At 60.3% G+C, this 7,232-nt stretch overlaps 1 long non-coding RNA gene across 1 annotated transcript; it reads right to left on the reverse strand.

Annotated features, from left to right (window-relative positions):
* Nucleotides 1-5,038: 5,038 nt before the first annotated feature.
* Nucleotides 5,039-5,812, reverse strand: LOC113961920. The gene is made up of 4 exons (XR_003532404.1): nucleotides 5,803-5,812; nucleotides 5,498-5,600; nucleotides 5,236-5,292; nucleotides 5,039-5,087 (listed from the first exon to the last, which is right to left on the reverse strand). It is a non-coding gene; the product is annotated as an uncharacterized LOC113961920 (long non-coding RNA).
* Between the last annotated feature and the right edge of the window lie 1,420 nt (nucleotides 5,813-7,232).

Below are 7,232 nucleotides of genomic sequence, written 5' to 3' on the forward strand. Positions count from 1 at the left end.
GGGAAGGCGGCCGGAGCTTGAGGCAGAGCTCTGACCTGGTGGTCCCTGAGCAACCTCCCAGCAGGCAGAAGCCCTTCAGGTGCTTGGAATGTGGAAAGAGCTTCAGGAAGAGCTCCGACCTCCTCAAGCACCAGCACATCCACACTGGGGAACGGCCGTACACGTGTAGGGAATGTGGGAAGGGCTTCAGCCAGAGCTCCAACCTGATCCAACACCAGCGCATCCACACTGGGGAACGGCCCTACACGTGTGGGGAATGTGGGAAGGGCTTCGGTGACAGCTCCACCCTCCGTATCCACCAGCGCATCCACACTGGGGAACGGCCCTACAAGTGCTTGGAATGTGGGAAGAGGTTTCAGACCAGCTCAGATCTCCTCAGGCACGAGCGGACGCACACGGATGAGAGGCCCTTCCGCTGCACCGACTGCGGGAAGGGCTTCCAACAGAACTCACATCTCATCACCCACCAGCGCATCCACACCGGGGAGAGGCTCTACAAGTGTGGGGAGTGTGGGAAGAGCTTCACTGACAGCTCTAACTTGACCAGACACCAACGGACCCACCAGTAAGAGAAGCCCTACCAGTGCCCCAACTGGAGGAAGAGCTTCGGCTGCTCCTTGCACCCCGAATGAACCCCCTGATGGTGAGGCAACCCCTGGAGTCCAGTGACTGTCAGTCCATCCCTTTCGACCACAAAGGGCCAGTCCCCTTTCCCAGGGACAGGTTCTGCCAACAGAACCCTTCCTGAGGGGGTGTGTGGAGATTCCTGCCTTGGCTGGGGACCCCCCAAGGTCACTGCTGGAGGTTGAGAGCAGAGATCTCCCCAGGAGCGTTGGTCTGGGGGAGTTCCATCCATCTCTAATTAAGAATTCTTGCTTTTGTGCCAGCTTGAGTAGAATTGCTTCAACAATTGCTTTAGTATAGAGCACTGTCCTACCTCATCCTGTACTGCTGGTAGTTTTAGTGTTTGTATTGTGTAGTAAATAATTCTGATGAAGATCTTCTGTCTGGTCATTTGGAATCCTAAATAACTAATTTCTATCAGTAGATCTGATTTGCCATCATTAAAACCTGGGGGACAAAAGTGTTTCAATCACACCTTTGTAATTCCTCTAAACTGAAAGTGTTGACATAATCCAAGGCTGAGATTGGATCCAGCAGCCCCCAGCACCCCACAGGAAGTTGGGAGCTCAGGGGGGCCACCACCCTTTCCCAACCCCCATGTGTCCAAAGACCCCCATGGGACTGCCGGACCTGCCAGACCACCCTCCCTTTTCCACCCTTCTCCCTGTTCCTCCCACTTTCCCATTGTCCCCTCAATCCCCAGTTTCCCCCCAAACAGTTTTGGGGTCCCAACCCCCACTTTTTGCCCCCTCTCCTGTTGGCACTGAAGGAGAAAATGAGGCTGCACACACAGAGTTCCATTGCAGGACTTGTCAGCCAACACTTTTCCGTGTCTCCTTTTATTCCTCTTCTCTCATGAGCAGCACCCAGTGTTTGTCTTTTAGTCCACTGGAATTCCCAGCATCGTCCCAAAGCAGTGCCCTGATCCCACACATTCCCCTGGCCTCATGTGCTGGCTGTGTTCAGCCACCAGAGAAAAACAGGCTGGTCATGCAGACTGGTTCAAGTGCATTTGCACTTGGAGAAACAACCTTCTCTCTCTCCAAGCACTCAGCCAAGGTCCATCCTCCCTTTGCATTCCCATGAACTCAGGGCAGGTGCAGAGTGACTCCGCTTGGTCCCACCTCTGCCCCTGTTTGGACACGCAGATTTCACAGCCAAGAGGGCAGGACCCGGGCTTCTTGTCTTCGGGCTTATCCCATGCGCTTCCAGAGGATTTGGAATATTCAAACGGAACAGATTCTGAAACACCTGCTCCTGGTGCTGCCACAGTGCCCATACACTGGCACTGCAGGCCTGGCCTGCACTGAATGGCCAGTGCAGCAGGAGCCGTGGCTGCGGTAGCTGCCGGGATTGCTGCAGAGATGATCCAAGCAATCAGCCATCCACTGAGGATTTCTGGATTTAACAGTTTCCTTAATTCACTGTATCCTGCATCATCCTCTTAGCTTCTGCTTAGGTTCCCTGAGAGCCACAGTTTGGCTCTTCTGCCCATGGGAATTATTAATGATAGATGGAGGGTAGGTATGTTTTGATCTGTGATACAACTAAAATAAAAAGGATTACTTACAGGGGTGTTAAAGGTATTGTCAGTCACACGAATCAAAACGTCAGGTGTGGCCAAGAAGGGTCTGAGTGACAGGGACACACCATGGCTGAGTCATTAAGCCAGTCAGTAAGAGTTGGTAGACCCAGTGAATTCCCCCTAGAACAGTGTCTTCCTGATGGGACATCTGGGCAGGGCTTGCTCTGCTCAGAATTCCCTGCCTCCTCCCGGGATTCTTGAGGGACAGCCTCTGGCAAGTCCTGGCCAAAGGAGACCTGCCACCACCCCGAGTCCTGGCAAGGGTGCTGCCCGTCTCCTGCCCCAAACAGCTGTGCCCCCGGGGGACTTCTCTGCCAGAGGGCAGCCAAAGCCAAGGGGCACTGAGGTCTGCCCTCTTGCAGGTGGCTGTTGGGAGCGGCAGCTGGAGCAATTGGTGGCAAGACTTGGCATCTGTCAGAAGGCAGAAGCTGTTGTTCCTTACTGGCATGATTTTTGGGTGGAAGTGATTAGCAGCAGCACAAAACCACCATCAGCTGCTGTTTCAGAGGACAAGTAGATTGGACAGAGAGACTCTCAAGCTTCCTTGTGTTCTTTTCTCTTGTTTTCTTGCCTTCTGGAAAAAAAAATCAGCCCAGTCTGGCATGTTCAACACTCCAGTTGCTGTGTGCTCAGCTGTGGCCAGCAGCTGATGTCCAGTCCATTGGGGAAGTGCAGGGGACAGGGAGAAGTCTGGGATGAGAAGTTGTTCTGTGTCTCCCATGAAGGTGCCACCCACCTGAAGGAGCAGCCAAGAGAAGTGCTGGAAGCAGAGACGTTCTGCCAGTTTCTGCTCTCAGGTGGACACAGGGCCCACTTGTTGCCAGGGGTCGCGGAGATTGGATCCAGGAACAAGGCAGGGCCATGCACTGGTAGGGAATGGGCTCCGGCAGGACCAAAGGAGGAGCGTCCAGCAGCAAAGTGTGAGCTGGTGAACTGGGCCATCTTTTCAGCAGACACCACAGTGCTTCCTTGCCTCCATCCCTGAAGCTCCGCCACATGAGGCCCTGCTTTGCTTCAGCTTCTGCTGCTTCTTCCTTTGTTGCCCTCAAGTGCTGGACGTAGAGTTTAGAAGCCCATGGCCGTGTTTTGAAGGTGCCTGCGTGGAGGAGAGGTTGAGCAGCTGCAGCCCGAGGCTGGTGTCCCAGCAGAGTCTCTAAGGATGGCACCAATGGCGCTGGCTGGGGACAGCTGAGTGTGGAAGGCACGTCCAGCCTCAAGCAGGGCCATTGAAGTCAGTGAGGAGGACAGGCTGCAGCTGAAGCTGCCCAGGGTTGCTGTGAGGCTGGGGAGTCACTGGAAAGCTGTGGTGGCCACTTGGCCTGAAGCCTTTTGCCAAAGCGGGTGCAATTGTGCCCACAGTCTGGCCACTTTTGGCGTCCTGGCGGGTGTGGGTGCCTGGGTGAGGAGACCCTGGCATTGTGGGTGCTGCTGCTCCTGGGCAGCCTCTGGTGCTGTTGTGTGTGGGGCGCGGAGCCGCTTGGGCAGCAGCGAGTGCGCAGGCCTGCCCGAGGAGCCCAGCGCCCTGCCCGTGGTGGCAGCAGCTCTGCGGGCCCAGAGCTCTGGCTCAGCGGGGTGTCGGCCACAGCCCCGTGGCCTGGGCAGCCGCGGGGGCCCGGGCTGGCCACCAGCCCTGCCCGTGCCACTGCCCCTGGCCGGCAGCACCCGGCAGACGTACCCCAGCAGGGCCCCCTTGCCCTCCTTGTCCCCAGCCAGGCCAGCATGGCCCCCTTGGGGCTGTGCCCACCCTGCTGCTGAGGCCTCCAGGGCTTCTGCCACAGGGCTGGGAGATGCCTCGGGAAAGCACCAGAGCAGCCGGCTGGCAGGGAAGGAGGTGGTTGCCTGGGGGCTGCCTATGGCCTCTGCCCCCCAAGTCCTGGGGCCTTTTCCCTCCACCCTGCCCCTCGGGGCCTGTGCCCAGTCTGTCCCCTCGCAGCCTTCTGCCACCCACCCCCTCCCAGATTCCCCTCAAGGCTTCCCGCTCCCTTGTCCCATCAGGGCCTCTGCAGCACCTCACCCCTTCCTGGCCTCCCAGCGCCCCCTCCCCTGCGGCTCTCCCCCAGCCCCGCCAACCTGCCCGGCAGCGGCGCAGCCCTGAAGGAGCTCCAGAGGAGCCGCTCCAGAGGCACTTGGGAGCCCGGAGCAATCCAGCCAGCAACACACAGGCAGGACACAGACGCTGCTTCCTGCCTGGGGGAGGGCTTGTGGCCATCTCCAAGGACAAGGTCCTCAGGGATCCCCACACCTCCAGCCTCTGCCCCTCCACTCTGCTGCAAGCGTTGAGGCTCCAGGAGAGCCACCAAAGGCCAAGGGGCTTCTGCTCACTTTTGCTGGCATGCTGCACAGCAGGGCAAGTGTTGCTGAGCACAAGGAGCCCTTTTCCCCTCTTCCCCAAGGCCCTGTGCACACTGGGCACCAAAAAAAAGCTCCTGGGCCTCTGTTTGTGATAACATGTTGGTTGTATTCCCATGCTGGGCTCAAAGGAGGTGCTTGCAGGGAAGAAGCATCTTCCCCACAGGCTCACGTGGCCCCAGGAGATGGAGCTTCCCTCATCAGTTCTCCACAGAGCTGCAGCAGCACAGGCAGACACTGCCCTGCGGAAAAGGCCGGGTCTTCCACGCCCTGCACAGCCAGTCTTGGAGCTGCTGGAATCTGGAGTAGGGAGCCGTCTGTACAGCTCTTAGCACGTAGCAGTGTTGAATTGCCAGGCCTGCCATGGCGAGTCTGATGTCACCTGTCACGCCTCTACGGGCTGGAAGAGGCAGGAATGGAGACTACCAGAATGGGAAAAATGGAGTTCTCCGTACAGCTCTGATGATGTGGAGCGTTTGAAGTGCCAGGTTTGAAACGGCAGGGCTGTCATCAGTCATGCCTTGAAGGGCTGGAAGAGAAAGGAAAGAGAGCCAAGGTGAGGCCAGGGGTGGGGGGACGCGAGGAGCCCCTCCTGCCCGGGCCATCCCAGGCAGCTCTTGCCATGGCCAGGAGGGAGCAGGGCCCAAGGGGATCAGCTGGAAGGTGCCTTCCCTCACCCTGGCAGATGAGCTGCAGCTCTGGCTGCTCCTGCTTCATGGACCTGGCGGCGATCCCTGGGAAGACAGAGGCTGTCAGGGCCCCAGAGGCACAGGTCCCCCCCATGGGGACGCCCCAGGGCTGGGCTGGCCCAGGGCGGCAGCAGGCCCCAGGCCACTCGGGGCTCCACATGCCCTGGGCCGCATCCTGCTGCCGCTGCAGCAGCCGGGGCTGGGGCCGAGCTGCAGCGGGGCGGGGAGGGACCCCGGCCTTGTGGCTCACCCAGGAACTTGATGGCCAGCTTTCGCAGGGGCTCCTCTGGGCTCTCCAGGTACGGCAGGGCCTGGCGCACGTACTGGCCCACTCGGCTCCTGTCCTTTTCCAGCTGCAAAGAGCACCAGGGCAGGGAGGGAAGGCTCGGCTCAGGCTCTGCCCCTTGGCCGGGCGCTCCCTGCCCCCAGCACGGGGCTCCCCTGCCCGCAGAGCCCTGAGGCCCGGCCAGCAGCCGCTGGGGCCGGGCTTTGGGGGGAGCAGAGGGCTGGGTGCTCTCGGGGAGCCAGGGACTGGGGCTTTGGGGCTGTCCTTACCAGGCACTCGCCAAACCTCCAGGGCTGCTCCCTGGTCACCAGGTGCTCAAGATCCCTCCACTTTAGGAACCTGGCTGCACCAAACAGTGCTTCCCGAGAGGCCTGCAGAGCAACAGAGAGCGGGCCATGGCACCGCAGCCCAGGGCACAGGACCCACATCCCTGCACCAAGGCCAGGAGGAGGCTGCAGGCGACCGTGGGCCAGGGCAGGTGGCACAGCAGCCTCCTGCCATGGGGACACCAGAGCCCACGAGTCCTCACCTCTGCCACACGCTGGTTCTCATCGTGCCAGTTGAAGTAGAATGGCACCAGCCTCAGGTACACGTGTGGCTTTAGGCTCTTGCTCCTCTCTGTCACTTCCATCACCTCCCGGAAGAGGACCATGGAGAGCTGCTGCAGCTGGCTGTGCTCCTGCTGCAAAGGAAGAGCGAAAGACCTCAGCCCTGGCTTCTCCAGGCCCACCGGGGCACAGGCCTGAAAAGACACTGGGCCCAAGGTTTCCTGGCAGCACTCAGTGCCCATGATGAGGGACACAGAGCCTTACATTGTCAAAGAGTGGTCGCAGCGCCTCAAGCAACTTCAGGGCAGTGGGGCTGGATACTTGGATGGTCTTCATGTGGAGCACGTTGATGAGCGCAGAGAGGGTCATCTGAACCGTGTCTGTGTCTGCATCCTGCAGTAGCTCCAGGAGGCCTTCATTCAGGCTCCAGATGCTCTTAGCCTGTGTGGAAGACAATGCTGTGGTGCAGCCCCACGCTGCTGCCGCGGGGCCCAGAGGCCAAAGGCGCGTCCCAAAGGAGTCGGGCAGCTGAACGGGGAGGAGGAGAGCTGGGAGCAGCTGGCACAGCTGCCAAAGGCCAGCCAAGGCCAAGCTACTGCCTTGCACAGCCGCACGCTGCCGGCCCGGCTTCAGCCCCTGCCCCCTGCTCACCAGTGCGGGAGCCTTGCTGATCACCAGCAGGCCTCGGAGCGCCAGGCGACGCCTCTCGGGGCACTCACTCCGCAGGCACCTTGAAATAACCTGCAGGACGCTGAGCCCACATTGTCTGGGGTTCAGGCAGTGCAGCACCTGAAAGGCAGGGAGCAGTGACGGGGTGCCCGGCCGGCAGGAGCCCGGACCCGCCCGGGGCTGGGCCCAGGCAGCAGCACAGGGTGCAGGCACCGTCCCAGGCGGCTGCGGCTGTGAGAGGGCAGAGAGGGGGAGGCAGCTGGGCCAGGCAGCGCTCGCCATCAGGCTCACCTCCACCAGGAATGCCAGGGCAGGCAGTTCCCACAGGGGCTCTTCCCTGCTGAGCCGCGGGATCAGGCTGGCGGCGACGCTGCGGCAGAAGGAGCAGGAGATACGGCACAGCTCCCTGCAAGGGGGAATAAAGGCACCAGAGACCCTGAGCCAGGTGGGCAAAGCTCTCCTGGGACTGACGCACACAGGCC

Source organism: Neopelma chrysocephalum, unplaced genomic scaffold (genome assembly GCF_003984885.1).
Source record: "Neopelma chrysocephalum unplaced genomic scaffold, ASM398488v2 Primary Assembly neopelma1_97489, whole genome shotgun sequence".
Lineage (NCBI taxonomy): Eukaryota > Metazoa > Chordata > Aves > Passeriformes > Pipridae > Neopelma > Neopelma chrysocephalum.